At 47.4% G+C, this 21,298-nt stretch overlaps 1 pseudogene; it reads left to right on the forward strand.

Annotated features, from left to right (window-relative positions):
- Window positions 1–1,125: 1,125 nt before the first annotated feature.
- Window positions 1,126–21,298, forward strand: part of LOC123123203 (pathogenesis-related protein PRB1-3-like) — a 35,719-nt pseudogene continuing 15,546 nt past the window's right edge.

The raw sequence follows: 21,298 nt of genomic DNA on the forward strand, positions 1-21,298 counted from the left end.
CCGAGGCATATCACTTTGCATCACTCCTACTTGCACACATTGTATAGTTGCCGAGTTTTTCTTATCTCCAAATACCATGCACTAGGACATCAATATGATCATAATGTTGCAGTATAGCTAGAAAGACAAAAGAAGAGCCAAAAACAACTTTCCGCTGATTGAGTTGTTCCACGTTACCGAAAAAGCTCACGCCCCACTTTATATATAAAGCAAGTTGTGACACGTTCAAAAGAAGATTTCCGCGACCAAGGCCAAGGTTAAATCAATCTCACGTGAAGTTGAACAAGAAAATTAGCACTCATTTGGCTAACAACAAGGACCACAAACAACATTCCAATTTAAAAAACAAATTGACTTTTGTCTTGTTCCCGGGAGAAGCACAAATTGGCTTCTAGCCACAATACATAATAAAAAATGGTACATGGGAGGGGGGTAGGGGGATGTTACCAAAGTTGCAATCCACATGAAAATGACAGAGGCATGACAAAGCAAAAATAAAAGAGATATGTTAGCTGCTCATATATTATCGCCAACGGAAAAATAAATCCTATGTACCAACCGGCACACAGTATTAGAATGACTCAATTACAAGCAAAAAAAAGGTTCTTATGTGCGAGTACCAAATTTTTTATTTTATTTTTTTGCGGGGAATGTGCGAGTACCAATTGACTTAACAAATTGTACAACTTGAACCCGTAAGAAATATTCTTCAACTTAATCATTTTACACGTTTAGGTACCACTAGCACCTAGTTGGCTAGCTACTAGGTACGTGTGTCCCAACTAGTACGACCTGACCTCTTCTCGGATAATGAAGATGATAGAGTTATTAGGTAGGTTCGTGCCACGAGATCAAATGACGAAGTTCCGCCACATCGGCAGAGGTAATCTCGATCAGAAGAAATAACAGGCCGCCCACGATGATATATGACTACCTCAACGCGCGCACATGTGCTTCGAATTTGACCAGTGTAATTCGTCGAGATATACTTTTTCTATGAAACTTTCCAAGCTTAGTTATACCTCAGAGAAGCAATCGATCTTGTGCAGGCAGTATAAATACACAACGTACGCATGGTGGCAGTCTATCTCATCGTTACAGATACATCTTCCTTGATTAGTTTTGTATAAGGCTTAATCAGCGATGGAGTACTCGACGAAGCTAGTGGTGCTGCTCGTAGCTCTCGCGTCTGCCATGGCGGTCACGGCCCAGAACTCGGAGCAGGACTTCATGGACGCCCACAACGCGGCGCGCGCCGACGTGGGCCTTGGGGAGGTGACATGGGACGCTACGTTTGCAGCCTTCGCGCAGGACTACGCGGATCAGCGCCACGGCGACTGCCAGCTGATCCATACTCCTGATGGCCGGCCTGTACGGGGAGAACCTCTACGGAGGCGGCGGCGGCGGGACCGAGTGGACGGCGACGGACGCCGTGAATTCGTGGGTGTCGGAGAAGCAGTACTACGACCATGACAGCAACACCTGCTCGGCGCCAGAGGGTGAGTCGTGCGGGCACTACAGGCGGGTGGTGTGGCGCGACTCGACGGCCATCGGTTGCGCCCGCGTCGTCTGCGACAGCGGCGACGGTGTGTTCATCGAGACCTGCTCCGGTGCTCCCCCTAACCTAATTTCGGAGGGGTATTTTTGTCCCGCGAGTTTGTTTTTTTCCTGGCCCGCCGTAGCCCAGATCCAAGCCCTGTCTAGCCCTGTATAACCCAGACCGTATACGTATAGTACCCTGGTCAAAAAAAAACATCACACGACCCCACGTCCACGTAAGACCTGCCGAATCCAATCATTCACGCAGCTCCATCAATCTCGCGAGCATTAACGCAGCTCCATAAGTCACGTAGTAGATCTCCAGCGGCGGCTATCTCGTCGCCGGCGATCTCGTCGGACAGCGGGCGCGACAACGTCGTGAATCTCCAACGAGCGCGCACAGGTACCGCATCCCGCGTCCCCCCTCTAGTCTCGCTCGCGGCCACATCGAACGAACTGCCGCCGCCAGTGGTAGTGGTTAACCTAGCGGGGCGGGTAACCTAGCTACCTGGCGGCGCATGCGATCGTGGATCTTGTTCCGGTAGTGCTGCTCCTCGTGATCTGGGTTCACGTAGCGTCGGTTGCCGTCGGCTGTGCACACCACCAGTATCGTTGTTTGATGTGGCGGCTAACCTAGGTATCCGGCGGCAGAGGTAATCACAGATCTAGCTAGGTTTTGAGATCGTGCAGTTCCTCGCGATTGAAAGTGATCACGACGGGTGCCGTGGCCATCTTCCTTACTAAGTTTGGCAGATCTGAATGGCCTCGGTTGCGGTTGTTTACATCCGTGATCGTGTGCTATGTGTTGTATATTTCATCATTGATAATGTTTGCACATGTGATGATACATATTATTGGTTGTAGGAAATGGCGGACGAGGAGTTAACTGATATCATGGTAGACATGGAGTTTGGAGAACTGATGAAAGACTGGATAGAAGATTGGTCAGATGATGAAAATTCAGATCGTGAAGATCGGTCAGAGAATGGAAACGAATGGGACGATCTTAATGTGAGTGGCATTGTCATGTTGTAATTTTTTGGTGGCATCCGACAACATTAAATCTTTGTGTTGAAAATTTATAGATCGATGAGCTTGATGATGATCACGAAAACAACTCGGAGCTCTCGAATGAAGATTACATTAGTTAGGTACGTAAGTGAAAATTTTTGTTGGCTTGCAAATTGAATTTCTTCTGGAATATTATATGATAAGTAATTATGTATTTGTGTTGTATTTTTCAGTTCATTTCCAAATGTCATAATGCGTACGACTATTACGGTGAATCCGACGCGGAGACAGGCCTTAACGACGAATCATTAGATGCACCTGATTCTGGGGAGTCCCAGTCGTCGGTCATCATGAGTGAGGTATGTGTGTAATCAATGTTCTATGGAAGTAAGTAATGTTAAACCATAGAAAACTGTTTTCATGGTTGTGGTTTGATTGTGTAGGTGACACAAGATGATGGGGCAAAGAATGTCCAAGATACTCCCAGTGCAGATGATAAGAGGGATATGTTCATGCAGATAATGGAAATGACCTTTACGTCTCACGATGCTGCGTATGATTTCTACAACAGCTATGCTAAAGATAATGGTTTCAGCATTAGAAAGAATAAGGTCAGGTATAGCAAAACGGAGTCACGTCATATGCGTTATAGGCGGTTTGATTGTTCCAGACAAGGGAAACGTGACAGCAAGTTGCTAACCAAGGAAGGACACAGCCGTAGGCTCAGAGCCGAGACACGCTGCTTTTGCGAAGCGCACCTGACCGTCAAGCTTGACCAAAAGCATGGGGTTTGGTATGTTGAAAGTTTTGAGGACAAGCATAGCCATATGTTGGCAGGACCGAACGAGGTACCTTTTCTTTGGTCCCACAGAAAAATCAAAGAGTACCAGAAGCATGAGATAATGTCCATGGGAGCTGCAGGGATTAGAATTCACGACATGATGGATTGCTTCATCAGCAAACATGTATGGTACGGCGGTGTTGGTTTTACCAGGCGTGAAATATAAAACCTTTGCGCCAAGGAGAAGAGGAAGCTGCTTTCAAAAGGTGATGCTGCCACAGCCATAGGCATCATGGCCAGTAGGAAACACAGGGATCCTAGCTTCTTTTTCGAGTACAAGCTAGATAAGGAAGGACATTTGAATAGGATGTTCTGGTGCGACTCCCAGTCTCGTCATGACTATGAGGACTTCGGCGACGTGCTTGTATTTGACAACACGTACAAGATGAACCGCTATGGTATGCCATTCATACCTTTTGTTGGTCTTAACAATCACCGGAAGACCACTGTTTTTGGTTGTGCCATAGTTTCGGACGAGACCGAGGAGACATACGTGTGGCTTCTGCAGACTCTTTTGAGGTCGATGTGTCAAAAGATGCCTAAGAGTGTTATCACAGACGCCGACGCTGCGGTGATCAAGGCAATTCGCGAAGTCTTGCCAGACGTGTGGCACCGTATATGTACGTGGCACATAGAGAAAAATATGAAGATTCACCTCAGTCACAAGTCCTTGAAGGAGTTCCGAACTCTTCTGTACTGCAGCACGTCCACGGCCACGTTTGAGGAGAGATGGCACGCATTTTCCAAAAGATGGCAGTCGGAAAAAACTATAACATGGTTGAGACGGATGTATAAGAAGAGGAGACTGTGGGCCGCGGCTTATCTAACAGAGGGGTTTTGGCTTGGCATGAAAAGCAACCCGCGGAGTGAAAGCCTGAACTCATGCCTTCACCTCCACCTAGACAGTGAAATGACCCTGGTGGATATGATTTTGCACTATGAGAACGTCGTTGTGCGTATTCGTGAAAATAAGGCGCGAGATGACTGCACGGCCTCACAGAGTTTACCGGTGCCAGTTACTAGCTCGAGGCAACTTGAGATAGCTGCTTCTCACTTCTTCACTCCAGCAAACTTCTATATGTTGCAAGATGATCTTAGAAAAATTGATGGCATGGAGATTGTAGAAATTAAGTTGGGAGACAGATCACAGCAGTACATCGTGGCCTGAAAGAATAACCGGAAGCGCCGTTTTTGGGTGAAGTATACACCAGTAAATTCCGCAGAAACTATAAGGTGCAGCTGCAGAAGAATGATTCGAAAGGGTCTACCTTGCAAGCACATATTCCATGTACTGAAGCACTTGAACATATCTGAAATACCAAAGTGTTTAGTTCTTGTTCGGTTCACGAAAGAAGCAAGGTTGGGACTGCCCGCGAGGCGCACAAGCGATTTGTTGGGATTTGGTTGGACTGGGGCCGGGGAAAGAATGAAATATAGCCAGGTCAGTGTGTTAGCGTCTGAAGCTATGCATGCGGCATGCAAACACCCTGCTTTGTGGGATCAGTTACAGGAGAGTTTGAAGGCTGTGATAGCTAAGAGTCATGAGTATGATCTGCTACAGGAAAATTTGTTGAAGCAAACAAATGACATTAGTAAGTGTGTAGTTGAATATGTGGACGATGGTGAAGGCAACACGATTGCGGTTAAAGATCCTATGAAAGTGTCAAGCAAAGGTGCAACAAAGGTAGATGAGAGCCGCCCTGTCTTGAAAAATGGTAGACCGCTCTCTTTTGATGAGTTGAAAACCCGGTGCGGCGCTTGCAAATTGGTAGGACACACTAGACGTAGCAAGAAATGCAAACTAAATCAGAAGTAAGTGTTTGTATGCATTGTAGATTATTAAATTTTGTATCATTCATTAACTTAGCTTGTCTTTTATCATGTGCAGAAAAGTGGAGAAGGAAGAAGAGTAGAACACTTGCTTCAATTATTTACTGTGTTAATCGGCCGGCTCATACTTTGGCTAAGGTAGCTGTAGGCGATTGTGTTTCTTTGGTTTGGAGGCTTTCGGCCCCTGATTGTATCCTTAGTGTATTAGCAGACGAGATCCCAGTCTTTGTTTAAATAAAGTAAGATGTTTCCCTCTAAACAAAAATCAAAAAAATTCTTTACTGTGTTATGACCAGGGCGGGAGGTAGAAAGAATATTGTACATTTCCCCTACCCACGTCCTAAATGCCATTAAATAAGTAACTGTACCACTCTTCTCCCCACCACACACTCACCCACCTCCCACGGGCGCCGGTTCGAACTCCCCTCTTATCACCACCTACAGTAGATCGAGAAAACCCTCGCCGGCGACCGCTGCAGCCACCTCGATGGAGAGAAGCCTCGGCTGGCAGAGAGCGATGATGGACCTCGCCGGCGATGACGAGGGGTGGCGCGCGCAGTTGACGGAGGTGTGCGGCTGGTTCCCTAGCACGGAGATGTTGGTCAACCACGCGCGTGGCCTCGTCAAAGTCCTCACCGACGCCGAGAAGAAGCGTGCCTTCCCCTACGGCCGCGGCGTGCGCCGGCTCTCCTCCTCGTGTGGGCAATGCGAGAGGCCACGCTGAGCGACTCCCCTGTTCACCGCGCAAGGTGGTGGATGTACTGCTCCACCACCATGACGCTGCGGCCAGATCCAGCACGCGTCGCGTCGAGGGCGGAGCGCGTTGACGTCGAGCTCGCTCTCCCTGCGCCCGTCAGCCCGGACTACCAGGTCCGCCACGTGCCAAAGCCAGTCCTGCCGTTGGGCTCCGACGTCGTGGAGGACGACGTGGAGGAGGTACTGGTCATCCCTGATGACCATGAGGAGGGCGAGGAGGACGCCGTGTAGATGGTAGCGCCGGTAGCCGTCGAGAGTGGCAAGACAATGCCTATCGACGTCGAGCTCCTTCCCCTCCTCCCTGACATAGTGAAGGTGGAAGAAGAGGTGGTGGCTCAGGATCAGGTGGCTCAGGATCAGGTGGCGCAGCTGTCGAACAGGACGGCGGTGAAGAAGAAGGCTTCTCCGTGTGTGGTGCGCCGCTCACGCCGACTCAAATTTCTGAAGAAGTGAAGATGGGCACAGTTGCTGAAGGAGGAGGAAGCTGCTGGTTATCTTAAGTTAGTTATGCTGTTATATGTTTCAGCATATAAGTTAACATTATTTTGGGTTTGATGTTGGTTAGGTATGCTTTTATATGTAAGCATATAAGTTATGCAATCGGTACGGTTTGGTCGGGTTCTTTGTGGCTGAAGAACTGAATATCTATTGCTCACCCTAAGTGTCAAGTTCAGTTAAATTTCAGAATATTGAATATGTACTATTGCTTTGCTTCAGTGTTGCATCAAAGGTGTAGGTGCTGCTAGATGTTGCTCCTATATTGCAACAACACAATGAACTGGGCTGCTGCATAAATCAGTAGTGTTGCAAGGTGATGTGCACATGTGCATCACTTACCAAATATAGAACATGCCAAAAGTGCATTGTCTGCCAAATATAGAACATGCCAAAAGTGCATTGTCTGCCAAATATAGATCATGCCAAAAGTGCATTGTCTACCAATCATGATGGCCCCATGTTATTTATGCTGCAATCTCTGTTACACTTTGCCCATAAACTGAATAGCAAATAATTCACCAGCATTTCATCATGTCAATTACAATGATGTCAATAACTTTATGAACAATCTACTTGCTAACTATGACAGCAATCATAATGGCAAGCAGGCCAAGATACAGAAGACCTCCAAATCCTAAAATCCTATCCCTATAGAGCAATATTTCCTTGTGCATCTTAACCATTGCCCTCTTTTCTTTCTCATTCCTTTTAATTTCAGCTTCATATTCTGTAATCTTAGTCTCCAGTTTCTTGTTCTTCATGGCAAGATACTTAATGACTGACTTTGCTTTGCTATCCCACTCCCCATCAACCCATTCAACATACTCAGAAGTGATATCATCCTAAATAAATCATGAGCAATTCAAGTCATTTTATGACTGAACTTGTCACTGCAAGCGTTAAACACTGAACTTTTTTGCAGCTTGACCGCAATAGCAGTACTAGTTTGAAGATCATGCTCAGTAGACTAACCTCAAACACACATCCCACGAATGCGCTGCCAAAATTGTCTTCATCTATGCAGACACGGCCACCAGGAGTTTCCTGATGACCACATAGATGGAGCTTGTCATGGCCACAGGTCATGAATTGTGGGCGATAATGCTGGGATGTAAAGAACAACGGTAAAGAACTTACCTTTTTGCCACCAAAGTGTAGCACTGAAGAAACCCTAGCCGTGGGTTCTCCCGGCCCGCCGCCACCCACGAAACCCCCGTCCCCTGTTCCACTCGATCCGCCGCCGCTGCCTCCTTTGCCACTGGATCCGCCCCACCTACTTCCAGGACCCAGGGTTCGACCTAACTTGCGGTCGCCACCGCTCTTCTCACCGCAGCCGCCGCCGCCCAACGCCCAGCTCGCTGTCATGCTTTCGCCGTCGAGATTTGGAGGCGCAAATGGAGAGAGAGGGCTAGGGATTTGGAAAGGGAAACGAGAAAAGGGGAAAGATCGATGTGAACCTGGCAAACTGGGCTGGTGTAGCGCTGCCGGCATGATAGGCCGCCTGTGGGGCCCTTCACGTGGTTAGATGGGTCGTGCCTGGCATCATGGCGAGTACAAAAAAAGTTAATTATACATACAATAAAAAAACAACGGGTTTGTAAAACAAAATAGAAAAACATGATGCCTGATAACACGCGATAGAGCCAACGAGCTGACATGACTAATTTTCATCTGTGTAATATTACGTTTTGGCTCGATATATTTACTTAGCTAACATGACTACTTTTCATAATCATGTGATGAGGGGGAATTACCAGGAGATTATGCAAGATGATGATATATGCAGATAGCTAAGGCAGAAGGCTAAGCTTGGTAGAGTTTTAAAAAAAGTAAAGAATGTGAAAATATGAAACTTACGAGAGCAGTTGAAGAGAAAAATAGAATGTGAATACTATTAATGTGAAAAATACAATTATAAAAAATTGGAGAACGAGAAAAATATTAAGCAAGAACAATTGATAAGTGAAGCCAAAACTTTATTGGTACGACCAAATTGTCTTCTCCGAGCGAATTGTATGACCGAATTGTCTGGTAGGAGCGAGTTGTCTGACAGACACATACACATGTATGTGTCACAATATTCGAGATGCCCTGTTTATTACATAAAAATGATAGAAACCCTAAGATAATCATGCCGTCGAAACCTTCGACCGGACTAAATCCAAACCACTAAAACTTGAATCTTGCATGCCGCATGAATTCTTCAGGCACGCCTTTTCCTTGCGATTTCGCGAATTTTGTTCTTCACACACTCCATCGTGTTCGAAGGTGACATAATCAACTCGGCGACGAAACGTCTTCTCCTTGCGTCAGCGGTGGCCTGCAAAAAATGACATAAATGTTACATCAACCGAAGTTGCTACACGACCATACTAGCTACTCTACAAACGTAAATAAGAGCATACCTGTGAAAAATGGCGGGTCATTCGGTCCCCGTCCCAATGTTCTAGACATTCTATGACAAAAAGGCCACAAGAGTTCCTGGTACATATGCAAACATTAGCGGTGGGCAATACGAACATGTGTGTTGTTGTTTGAATGTGCATGATGTCCTATTAACTCACCCATCCTCTTGCTGGGGCATGTCATACTCGTTGATAGGTCACTTACTTACGTCCGGATATTTCTCTGGTGTAATAAGATTAGCTAGGTGCATATCGTGTGCTATAGCCATTCGCTATAAAGAGGATAGTGTTAAAGACGGATAATAAACAACATGTAAGACCAATGGTACAAATGTTCGTTATATTACCAGTGCTTTCACAGTCTTTTCTGTCAGGTCCAGAGGATAGAGCGAATCGAGAACTTGGAATTCTTGCTTGATCATGTGCATGACCACAGTCATCTAGTGGGCATTGTCGATATTCAACGCGATATACATCTACAGTGCAAAAAACCATTGTGGATCAAACGACATACTTGATGAAATGTCCTGTAGTGAAGAATTACAAACATGACGTACCTTATCACGCACAGTATACTCTTTCGTGACTCTATTAACTGCTCCAGCTTTGGACAGAGCACTATCCATGTTGCAGCTCGACAGCAATGGATCGTCTCGTGCGATAGCATGATCTACAAGGAATTTGGACCTCCACGCTGGACAGAGGTAACGATCATGACCAACGCGTAGCTCCAAATGTCCCATATAAGCATCAATAACCTTCATAAAATATCAGGGCATTACATGTTGAAAGTTGAGACATAGATTATTGAGAATTTTAATAACAGGACATGCAAGTAGTACTTATATCGTCCGACAACCATCTGTGAGTTAGTACCGGTCGAATCCTTTCGGAAGTCAGAGATATGCCACACCCTTCACTGTAGTAAACTTTCTTCCCCTTATTCTTCTCGGTGCTAGCAGCTAACTCGACAAATGAAACAGTTGCATCAATTATTTCCGGCGTCAACTCATCTGCCACAACCTCCGGCTCATGATTTTCACAAAACAGAGCTGCATGAAATAATATGAACGTCAACAATGGTGATCATATGCATTCGTAGTATATAACAAAATAAGAAAGTTAGTTACGATACCTCTAGTAGTAGTAGAAGTACCGGAGGGTTTCTGACCACGGTTGGTACGCCTGCTGGGCTTGTCAAGTGCGTAGGGGGATTCAAATTTCTTAGGAACGGTCCTCTTGCGCTTACCGGACATAACTTCCTCATCCTTATCGATTGTTGCACCCTTTTTTCCATTCGCCTTAGCCATGAACTTGCTGACAGAAGATGGAAAAATGTCTATGTCCGATGAAAGTGCTTGAGTAGAAGTACCAACGACCCAAGGGTTTTCGGGTGTAGCGCCACATTCATCATTACGCCTAATAGGTGAAGCTTCCTTGTGTCCATTCATCTTCGGTGGGGTTTTCTGTTTGGCAAACAAAATCGTGTGAACATTTCAGCACGTAAATAAATTAAAGGAGAAAATTATAGACAGAAATATATATACATAGTACCTCAGGTACGGTTTTATGGTTGGGAACCACTTCATCAGGCTGCGTCATGTCAATGACAGGCTCTCCGCGTGAGTCTATGTCATCCTTGTACACGAATTCCTTCTTTTCATATGGACCGTTCTCGAACGAATCCAGTTCTTCATCCACATCATTGTCCGCGGATGGCACGGCAGCAGCCGGCATGTATGACACCTGATTTGTTCAACTTCTCCAACAACCTCTGCAATAGAAATATAAATTTAGTAATGCTAGCATGGTTTAAAACAGCAAAACATAATGTAAACTATAAAGTTTGGGTGTGACACCTCAGCAACTTGATCAGGGATTTGCCTTATCTGGGTGTGTATGAAGTCCATGCATTGCTTCATTAGAAGCTCCATCAAATCTTCCGACATTGGGGCTGTCGTCGACTTCTTTGCGTTTCCATTTGCACGCTTGGTTTTTGGCTTCATGGTAGGCGCATTATTTGGGATGTTGGGCTCCTGAGCCCTATACTCCTGGGTGATATTATTTTCGATCTGCATGCGATATTGAAGTACATGTGATGAATAAAAAATAAATATTATTAAGTTACAAAACATTTAAGAAAGACGGAACACAATGACTTACCCTGACGTTACCACGGCCGCGCCCATTGTCATAGTCGAACCGATCTCTCCTAGTGGCTACACCTTCGGTCCAGTTCCTCATAAGAGGTTGTATGGACAAGTTGGGATTATAGGCGCATTCGCCTTCGACCGGTTGCACCTTCTCCCAGTACAAGTACTACAAAAAAATATAAGGATTTAGAGTTAGTACAATACATCACATAAAATTGCAATGATATGATAATTGACATTATGCAACAGGTCTCATATGTGTACCTGCAAGAGAGCCAAATTGCCTTTCAGCCATTGGCGGAGGTGTTTGCCTTTCTTCACTATGCGAAGGCAATCAAGGAGAACACGCAGGGTGAAGGCATTCCAGTTAATCTTTGAAATACGTTTCACATCATCGACCAAAGCGTAGTACTGCTTTGGCACAATCTTGCTCGACATGGGAGATATAATTGTTCCTAACAGGACAAGGACTACTTTCCGAAGGAAATCGTCGTCGGTGGCTTTACTTTTAATTAGGTCCTCAATGAGATTATCTATCACTATGTTTTCTGATGTCTTACTGAGAAATTGTGGCAGCACCCGCTCCTTGATGTCCTCGCCTTCTTCAGTCAGAATGTCCGAAGCGGACAGTCCTTGGTTCTCGAGGTTAAAGATGCACTCGACGTCGACCGCACCGAGAGTCACCTCCCCAACCTGCTCTTGTATAATGAATCTGGCCGTGCTGGCCTGAAAATTCTCAATCCTATACCTAATCAGTAGGGTACACATCTTAATAGATGGTATCTGCAGCATGTTGCGCAATGTTGTATCAGCCACTCTAGCGCGTTGACCGCTCGATAGAGCTGCAACAAGCTTGCACCATTTTTCAACGGCGCATACTATTTCTCCATTCAGCTCGTCCATCCTGTTGAAAGAAAATATATAACTTTGTGACATTAGCGAACACTAAAGCAAAAATAACAATAGACATGCAAAAATATAAAACTTTCTGGCGGTAGCTAACAATAATGAAAAAATAACACTAATGCAAATATAAAACTAGCACCATGTATACTGCAACATGCAGCCAAGTGTGTGCTGACATGAGGCAATAAAAAAATAACTACAATTGGTAATTGAATTTACTTGCATCTGATCAAGTTCTTTGAGTATCAGATAAATTATATAATCAATAAATTTAATATGGTAAACTGTTACTAATTCGTCTAGTTGTATTATTAACAGGGTGACAAATTGATCAGCTGTAAATAACTAGAGTCTATAGCAATGGTACCTATTTGAGGTTCATCAACATCTAATGCTTATAACTCTTTAATGTTCTATGTGCACAACAATGTAATTGGATCGTGTGACAAAAATATAATTGGATCATGTAACAAAAAATCTATTGCATCATGCTTCTCGAGAAACAACATCTTATTCTACCATGCTATGAAAGAACCAAAGATTGTTTTCATCTACGCCATCTGGTCAGAACGCATCTAGTCGAGTTGATACTAGTTGAAAATATGTGGTAAACCTAAGTCCATCAAAGCAACGAGACGGAGGAACTAGCTTGCTATGAAGGCGCGAGGTAAGGAGGACAATTTACTTGATCGGTCGACGAAGATGAAAGAAGTCGGCGATGCGTTGTCGACGTAGTTCGTCGAGGTCGGCCTGCACGTGCGGACGACCTTGATCTTCTCGGGGTTTTTGTGGCGTGTGGGATGCGGCGGACGGAGCTGTCGACCACTCGTCGGCAGGAGGCGATCTAGTCGATGACATGTGCAAGGAGGAGATTATATACGAGGTCGACTCCTAGGTCGTCGTAACTTCCCTGTGGCCAATCTCGCGATCTATATTTTCCTCCGTTGAAGCAAGGCTGAACGTGCTCCTCAATCATAGGGATTAGGAACATATGGATTAGCACGACCCCAGAATTGTGTAACAGAACGGCAACTACTCCCGTCGACGTGCTTGTGATCGACGTGCATGGAAAGCGCAGCGTTGTGGGCCCCCACAATATAGATCCGACAGTTATTTGCGGTCTGGGCCGGCCCACCTACCTACATTGTTTCTTCCCTCAAAATAAATATCATTGGTTCTTCCCTCAAAAAAACTCTTTGTGACACCTATTAGTTATTGTATACTTGTATATGTTCAACAATATTTATAGTATCTCTATCATTTCTACAATATTATACATTCAAATGTATTGTTCCTCTTTTCCTTTTAATTTGGTTTTCCTGTTATTTTATGTTTTCTCCTTCTTATTCCTATTTTTTGTTCATGTTTCATAATTCCATATCACTTCTTCTCATTGTTTTCAATTTCATTTCAAATATGTATGATTAAATGTTGTCCTATTTATGACTTCCTAATTGGTGGGACCGGCAAGGAAAACCACTTTCAGACCTGCCCTCCAGCAGACCCGAATGGTCCTGCTTGTACATGGTGCATGTGGAGGCATGCATGAGATGACCACAACTTTTGGGACCATGTGGGCATGGCCAATGTGGTCCCCCCAGGCAAGGTGTGCACAAATTCGAACACAAAACGCACGTTGCGTCATGTGGGGCGGGTGTTGTAGGGTTTTCTCGCCGGAAAAACCCTAGAAAATTCATCGAGTGTCGGAAATGAACGATACTTGTCATGCATGCATGCCATGGTCATCCTAGGGTATGCATAAAGTTTGGGATCATGTGGTGGGACCGTCAAGGAAACCCACTTTCAGACCTGCCCTCCGGCAGACCCGAATGGTCCTGCTTGTACATGGTGCATGTGGAAGCATGCATGACATGAACCCAACTTTTGGGACCATGTAGGCATGGCCAATGTGGCCCCCCAGGCAAGGTGTGCATGAATTCGGACACAAAACGCCCGTTGCGTCATGTGGGGGCAGTGTTGTAGGGTTTTGTCGCCGGAAAAACCCTAGAAAATGCATCGAGTGACAGAAATGAATGATACTCGCCATGCATGCTTGCCATGGTCATCGTAGGGTGTGCATACAGTTTGGTCTCAATTCGTGAGACCGAGAAGATAAACCTGCTTCTAGTACATGGTGCATGTGGAGGCATGCATGCGATTGTCCCAACTAGATTTGATTTAATAATATTTCAAGTATCAAACAGAAAATAAAATTTATAATTAGGAAGGACAACATATTATCTAACATTTAAAAAATAATTCAAATGTAAAAAAGATAAGATCTATCAGAATGAAGAAGTGAAATAGAAGATAACATATTATCTTACATTTTGGAAATATTTCAAATATAAAGAAGAGAACAAATATTAGAATGAAGAAGTGAAATAAAACAGAACATTTTATTTTACAAACTAAAATATTTCAAATATAATAAAGATAAGAAATATTAGAATGAAGAATTGAAATAAAACACACCATTTTAGTTTATATTTCGTAAATATTATCAATCTAAAAAAGAGAACGAACAAATGAAATAAAACACAACAAAATTTGGCATATTTTTTTAATTTTAGTAAACACTATTAGAAATAATATAAAAAATAGATTTAATTTTAAATATTAAAAATATAAACAAGAAAAGAAATTTTGGAGTTAAGAAGTGAAAAACAAAGAAAATATAAAACAGATCAGCGCGCGGGTAAGGCTGCCCTGGGCCAGCCCGCCCGAATTGGGCCCAAGGCAGAGTCGCGCAGGGCACAGCGCAGCGCACAGCCGTGGGGTGGTTGGAGTTTAGTCCCACCTCGCCAAGCGAGAGAGCGCCGCACTGGTTTATAGACCCGGCTGCGACTCCCCTCCCAAGATCCTATCATATGCAGGCAGTACATTGCTAACTCCCGTCCCCTCTACCCCGTGGGGCCTACTAGCAGCAGAAATTCTGCACCACGGGCCTGCTTCCTGGCCCATGAACGGCTGGGTTCCTAGTCGTATGCAGGCCGGGCTGTATGAATTCTCCTGCTCTGGTAGGTGGGCACATTTTTTTGGCATTTTGCCATGTGTTTTGATCTTCAAATCACACACTAAATTATACACATGCTCACTTGCATTCAATACAGTTTTTTTGCATATATGACAAGTTAATGTTTTCACCTTCAAATCATCTAATAAATTTTACACATGCTCACTTACATGTAATACACATGGATATTAATGGGATTTCAAAAAAAAATGAGGCCGTGGTGTATGAATTCTCCTCCCACATGCATGCCATGGTCATGGTAGGGTATGCAAAAAGTTTGGGATTATTTGGTGGGACCGGGAAGGAAAACCACTTTCAAACTTGCCCTCCGGCAGACCCGAATGGTCCGGCTTGTACATGATTCATGTGGAGGCATGCATGAGATGACCCCAACTTTTTGGGAGCACGTGGGCATGGCCAATGTGGCCCCCCCAGGCAACGTGTATACGAATTCGGACACAATACGCACGTTGCGTCACGTCGGAGCACTGTTCTTGGGTTTTATCACCGCAAAACGCCTACAAAATGCATAGAGTGTCGGAAATGAACAGTAGTTGCCATGCATGCTTGCTATGCTCATCGTAGGGTGTGCATAAAAGTTTGGTATCAATTGGTGAGACCAAGAAGAAAATCCTTGTAGTACATGGTGCAAGTGGAGGCATACATGCGATTGTCCCAACTATATTTGATTTAATAAAATTTCAAGTATGAAACAGAAAAGAAAATTTATAATTAGGAAACACAACCATGAAAAGTGAAATAAAAGACAACATTATATCATACATTATTTAAATTTATAACTGTCAGAACAAAGAAAAGAGGAGAATATAGAAAACAGAAGAAAAATTTGAATGAATAAGTGCAATAAAAGACAACATATTATCTTACATTTAAAAAATAATTCAAATATAAAAAAGATAAGATCTATTAGAATGAAGAAGTGAAATAAAAGATAACATATTATCTTACATTTTCAAAATATTTCAAATATAAAGAAGAGAACAAATATTAGAATGAAGAAGTGAAATAAAACCGAACATTTTATCTTACAAACTAAAAATATTACAAAAATAATAAAGATAAGAAATATTAGAATGAAGAATTGAAATAAAACACACCATTTTAGTTTATATTTCGTAAATATTATCAATATACAAAAGAGAACGAACAAATGAAATAAAACACAACAGAATTTGGCATAATTTTTTAATTTTAGTAAACACTGTTAGAAATAATATAGAAAAAAAGAGATTTGATTTTAAATATTAGAAATATAAACAAGAAAAGAAATTTTGGAGTTAAGAAGTGAAAAACAAAGAGAATATCAAACAGATCAGCGCGCGGGTAAGGCTGCCCCGGGCCAACCCGCCCGAATTGGGCCCAAGGCGGAGCCGCGCAGGGCACATCGCAGCGCACAGGCGTTGGGTGGTGGGAGTTTAGTCCCACCTCGCCAAGCGATAGAGCGCCGCACCGGTTTATATACCCGGCTACGACTCCCCTCCCAAGCTCCTATCAATTGCAGGATGTACATTGCCTAACTCTCGTCCCCTCTGCCCCGTGGGGCCTACTAGCAGCAGAGATATTCTGCACCATGGGCCTGCATCCTGGCCCATGCACGGCAGGGTTCCTAGTCGTATGCAGGCCGTGGAGTATGAATTCTCCTGCTCTGGTAGGTGGGCACTTTTTTTGGCATATTGCCATGTGTATTGGTCTTCAAATCACACACTAAATTATACACCTGCTCACTTGCATTCAATACACATTTCTTTGCATATATGACAAGTTAATGTTTTGACCTTCAAGTCATCTAATAAATTATACACATGCTCACTTACATGTAATACACATGGATATTAATGGGATTTCAACAAAAATGAGGCCGTGGTGTATGAATTCTCCTCCCACATGCATACCATGGTCATGGTAGGGTGTGCAAAAAGTTTGGGATCATTTGGTGGGTCCGGCAAGGAAAACCTCTTTCAAACATGCCCTCCGGCAGACCCGAATGGTCCGGCTTGTACATGGTGCATGTGGGGGCATGCATGAGATGACCCCAACTTTTGGGAGCATGTGAGCATGGCCAATGTGGCCCCCCAGGCAAGGTGTGCACGAATTCGGACACAAAACGCACGTTGCGTCACGCCGGGGCAGTGTTCTAGGGTTTTTTTTCGACCACCTCCAAATCACCTAAACTTTTGCACACATGATCTCTTGGACAAACAAAGCTAGGTTTCCAAGGTTTTATATTTTTTCGAATTTTTTATTAATTTATAATGCCCACTAGACTGACTGGTCAAAACATCGGTCTATACCTCAGGGGGGCATTGTAAAATATTCTTTTTCCAAATTTTCTTTCATAGGCATGATTGGCACATGTGGGTCACCATGTTCAAGAAAGTTTGGGTGATTTGTAGATGGTGGGAAAAATCACATTTGTTCAAAAACTGGCTTAAGTTAGACCAAATGGCCCCTCCGGAATGTGGTCATTTTTTCGACCACCTCCAAATCACCTCAATTTTGGTACACATGATCTCTTGCACAAACAAAGCTAGGTTTCCAATGTTTTATATTTTTTGAATTTTTTATTAATTTATAATGCCCTCTAGACTGACTGGTCAAAACATCGGTCTATACCTCAGAGGGGCATTGTAAAATATTCTTTTTCCAAATTTTCTTTCATAGGCATGATTGGCACATGTGATTCACCATGTTCAAGAAAGTTTGGGTGATTTGGAGGTGGTGGAAAAAATCACATTTGTTCAAAAACTCGCTTAAGTTAGACCAAATGGCCCCTCTGGAATGCGGTCATCTTTTTGACCACATCCAAATCACCTCAATTTTGGCACACATGATCTCTTGGACAAACAAAGCTAGGTTTCCAAGGTTTTATATTTTTTCTGAATTTTTTATTAATTTATAATGCCCTCTAGAGTGACTGGTCAAAACATCGGTCTATAACTCAGGGGGGCATTGTAAAATATTCTTTTTCCAAATTTTCTTTCATAGGCATGATTGGCACATGTGGGTCACCATGTTCAAGAAAGTTTGTGTGATTTGGAGGTGGCGGGAAAAATCACATTTGTTCAAAAACTGGCTTAAGTTAACCAAGTGGCCCCTCCGGAATGCGGTCATTTTTTCGACCACTTCCAAATCACCTCAATTTTGGCACACATGATCTCTTCACTACAGGAATCAGCTATTTTGCCGTCTGCCACGGCGGACGGCAAAGGCCTTTGCCGTCAGCCGCGGACGGCAAAAGGCTCCGGCAAAGTAGGCTACGGTAAACAGCTGCTTTGCCGTCTGCTTCCTGGCGGCTGACGGCAAAGGACCTTTGCCGTCTGCCGCGGACGGCAACGAGAGCAGACGGCAATAATTGTGCTCTCAGTCCGTTAAGTGGCTAACGGCAGGCCTTTGCCGTCCGCCGCGGACGGCAAACTTTCTAGTGCCTTTGCCGTCCGCTTCCGCCTCGCCCGCCGCATCGGCCGCCCCCGCTTCCGCCTCGGCCTGCGGCGCCACTTCCGCCTCGGCCGCCGTGTCGGCCGCCCCCGCTGAGGCGCTGCCGCCTGCCCCCCCTGCCCGCTGCCGCCTCGCCTGCCCCGCGTGCCCCGACGCCTCCTGCCCCCCGCTTCCCGCTGCCGCGCTGCACGCGTGCCGCGCTGCCGGCTGCCGCCTCGCCTGCCCCGCGTGCCCCGATGCCTCGCGGTCAACGCCGCCATCTCGTCTTCCGCACGCCGCCCTCTCGTCTTCCGCGCGCCGCCGTCTCGTCTTCCGCGCGGCCATCTCGTCTTCCGCGCGGCCATCTCGTCTTCCGCCCGCTGCCCTCTCGTCTTCCGCGCGGCCATCTCGTCTTCCACCCGCCGCCCTCTCGTCTTCCGCGGCCCGGCGCCTCCCTGCCGCATTAAATCCCGGCGCTATAAAACCCGCCCTGCGCGGCGAGTTTGGTCACACCGGCCACCTCCTCCACCGCCCCGCCCCCCTCCTCTCCCTCTTCACACCGGCGTTCTCTTCGCGGGATGGCGTCCAGCGACTCGGACTCCGACGGCGCGGCACCGGGCGGCCACTGGCCGTCGAGCCTCACGTTGGGGCAGACGGAGGACCTCGCTCGGTTCGGCCTCTACGTGCCGCCGGCGGTGAAGCTGCCGCGGCCGTGGAGGATCTCCGCGGACGGATTCCCCACGCAGGGCGGACCGGCGACGCCGGCAGAGCTTCGCGCGCACCCCGGGGGACGCTACAACCGGAAGGGCCGCCGCCATTTTTGGAAGGGCAAGCGGTTCGACGACGTCATCGGCGCCTTCAAGCGCGCCGCCCGTGGGCTCCCCGTCGGCGACATCACAGGCGAAGCCGGGCCCTCCGGCCTGCGCGGGCGTGGGCGCGCCCCGCCTCCTGGCCCCGCCCCACCAGCCCCGGCCGAGGTTGTGATCCCGTCGGAGCAGGCGGCGCTCCAGCAGGACGGCGACCCGAAGGACACGCCCGGGCTCCTCGCCATCCTGGCGCAGTCAGCGGAGGAGGCCGCCGCGGCGGCGGCGCTGGAGGCCCAGGAGGAGGCGGCGCTGCAGGCGGCGATGGCGGCGCAGCAGGCGGCGCTGGAGGCCCAGGAGGAGGCGGCGTTGCAGGCGGCGATGGCGCCGCCGGAGTGGCAGCAGGCGCCCACGGCGGAGGAGGAAGAGGATTCGGACGACGTCCCGGTGGACTGGGACGACGTCGCGAACCGGTCCAGCAGCGACGATGACGGCGGCAACGGCCTGGCCGTGATTGACCTAGATAGCGACGTCGAGTAGTTTTTTTACTATTTATGTACGAACTACTTTATGTACGAACTTTTTTTAGTGTGTTGTTTGCGGCCCTAAAACTAAACTAAAACTAAACCTAAAACTAAAAAACAGAAGAAAAAAAGGAAAAAAGGGGTAGAGCTCACCTGAGGCAGGGCCGGTGGAGGAGGTCGCGGTGGAGGAGGGGGGCGGGGCGGTGGAGGAGGTTGTAATGCCCGGATAATCATGCTAAAGTAATCTCACGCTAATCTTGCCATGTCACCTCCGTTACTGTTGCTAACCTCGCAGCATTTCGAAACGGAGTCAAATTCAAATTTAAAATTAAATCAAACGATAAAAGTTTTCAAACATCAAAACAAAAATGTTCGGTGGGTGCCAAATAATACACTGGTAATTATTGTGGAAAAACTCCTTTTTAGAAAATGCCTAAGTATTTTAAAATGGATTAAAAGGTGAAAGAAAATAAATAAAAGAAAATGCAAAACTAAACAAAAAAAGGAAACAAACCCCCCCCCCACGGTTGGGTCTCGGCCCAGCTGGCCACTGGGCAAGCCAGGCCGGCCCAGCCGGCCCACCCCCCCTGCTGCCCCTGGCCTATTAGGCCACCGCCCGACCAAACCCTAACCCTTCCCCACTCGATCCCACACTCCCCCCCCCCCACGTCGTTCCCCTCCTCCAGATCGGGGCTCGCGCGCGCGCCGGACCACCGCCGCCGCCGCCCGGGTCGCCCGTCGCTGGCCTGGACCCCGCCGCTCGTCGGACCCGCCCCGACGCCGTGCTCGTCGCCTCCCCGACCCCGCCGCCACCGCCGCCCGGATCACCCGTCGCCTCCCCCGCGCCAGGTCGCCGCCTCGCCGTCGTCCTCCCCTGCGTCGTCCTCACCCCGCACCTGGACGCTGCCACCTCGTCGGACGCCCTCCCCGCCGGCCTGCTTCCGCGTCGCACGTCGTCCCCGCCACCACGCCAGCGCCCCTCGCCGAGGCCACCTCACCGCCGGACCCCGCCGCCCATCTTCGTCCTCCGCCTCGACCGCGCCTCCTCGCTGGACTCCTCCGTCCTTGCGCCGCTGTCCTCGCCCAAGACATGGCGGGATCTCGCGCCTCCCCGATGCCCCCACGACGCCGCCCCGTGCTGGGCTTCCTCCTCGGGCCGCCGCACGCCGCCACCGACTCCGGCCACCCCGAGCCTCCCTCGAGCCTGCTGCCATGCCCTACGGCTCCACTGTGAGCTCCGCCGCGAAACCCCTCTCCCCCTGCTCGATTCCGCTGCCTAGCCCTCATCCCGTTGAGCACCGAGCTTCGGCCGCCGCCATGGGCGACGAGCACCACGCTCCCGAACCCCCCCCCCTCTGCTTGTACGCGCTCCCGCGTGCTGGCCGCGCCAAGCGCCTCACCCCGCTGAGGCCTCTCCGCCGCGCCCTGGCGCCGCACCGCCGTGGCCTCACCGCTGTCGCCTCCGGCGACCGGCCTCGCTGTGCCCTCCTGTCGCCGGTGCCCCTCTGGTGGCCATGGGCCTGCGTGCCCGCACCCGCGCCCAAAACCACTATGGCCCCCTGGGGCCTATGACACATGGGC

Source organism: Triticum aestivum, chromosome 5D (assembly GCF_018294505.1).
Source record: "Triticum aestivum cultivar Chinese Spring chromosome 5D, IWGSC CS RefSeq v2.1, whole genome shotgun sequence".
NCBI classification, from domain to species: domain Eukaryota; kingdom Viridiplantae; phylum Streptophyta; class Magnoliopsida; order Poales; family Poaceae; genus Triticum; species Triticum aestivum.